The sequence below is a fragment of the Euphorbia lathyris genome, chromosome 7, assembly GCF_963576675.1.
Source record: "Euphorbia lathyris chromosome 7, ddEupLath1.1, whole genome shotgun sequence".
NCBI lineage: Eukaryota > Viridiplantae > Streptophyta > Magnoliopsida > Malpighiales > Euphorbiaceae > Euphorbia > Euphorbia lathyris.
In genome coordinates this window covers 48,138,284-48,139,454 of record NC_088916.1, presented here as the reverse complement: position 1 = coordinate 48,139,454, position 1,171 = coordinate 48,138,284, and the positions used below count along the sequence as shown (strand labels likewise).

The window sequence follows — 1,171 nt, the reverse complement described above, 5'->3', positions numbered from 1 at the left end:
CTTCTTTGGACTTTGGTAAATCAGTTCCTGGTAATGTTGCATCTTTGGGCATTTCAGGCCCTTGATAATTTTTTCCTGAACGAAGAGTAATAGCCTTCACCTGCTCTTTCGGATTTTCTTCCGTATGGCTGGGAAGACTTTCCTCTTTTCGGAATGGAATTGATTTAGCAAGTTGACCAATTTGAACCTCCAAATTATGGATGCTAGATGAGTGGTTTTTAATAAGCTGATCGAATTTATTTTCGATCCGTTTAAAACCATCGTCGTGATTACTTATTTTTCCACTGATAGCATCTATAAACTTGTCGATTTTAGAAGATAAAGTGCTAATCGTATCTCTTGACTGATTTTGATAATTAGTGGTACGATTTTGATTAGCACTGGTATTATTGTTACTGTTATCTTTCCAGTTAAAGTTAGGATGATTCCTCCATCCAGCATTATAGGTATTAGAATAAGGATTATTAGTTTGGTTTTGCCCTTGGACAAAATTTACCTGTTCGATCTCACTCATATTTTCGTAGTCCACATCCGTTTGGAATGGATTACCATTGGTATCGCGTGGTGCCATAAATTTGTCAATTTTGTGCGATAAAGCAGAAAATTGGGCTTGTAGCATCGCGACTGGATCAAGTTTAACTATACCTTTAACTGATGGTGTGGTTGAGGATGATGGTTTTGCCACCGGCATATGTCCTCGTTCCGCGGGCCACATACTGCTATTGATTGCCATTTCCTCCAAAAGTTCTCTCGCTTGGGTTGATGTTTTCTTCATAAATAGCCCTCCCGACATAGCATCTAATGAACCCCTAGTTGTAGGATTTAGTCCATTGTAAAATGTTTGCATTAAAAGTTCAGCGGGTAATTGGTGGTGTGGGCATAAACGTTGAAGTTCTTTAAAACGTTCCCAAGTTTCATAAAGAGTCTCATTATCATTTTGAGAAAAAGATGTTAACTCTTTTATGACTCTTGCGGTTTTTGCTAAAGGAAAATATTTAGATAAAAACGCTTGGGCTAATTGTTCCCAAGTGGCAAAAGTTGCGGCTGGCATAGAAGTTAACCATTCTTTGGCTCTATCCTTCAAAGTGAAGGGAAAGAGACGAAGTTTGATTGCTTCTGCAGTCACATCTGGGATTTTAAAAGTATCACAAATTTCAAGGAAATTTGTTAA

The 1,171-nt window shown here is 37.8% G+C and overlaps 1 non-coding gene across 1 annotated transcript; it reads left to right on the top strand.

Moving 5' to 3' along the window:
* The first annotated feature begins 863 nt into the window (after positions 1–863).
* On the top strand, positions 864–970 carry LOC136201632 (small nucleolar RNA R71). The gene has a single exon (XR_010673978.1). It is a non-coding gene; the product is annotated as a small nucleolar RNA R71 (small nucleolar RNA).
* Positions 971–1,171: the final 201 nt, after the last annotated feature.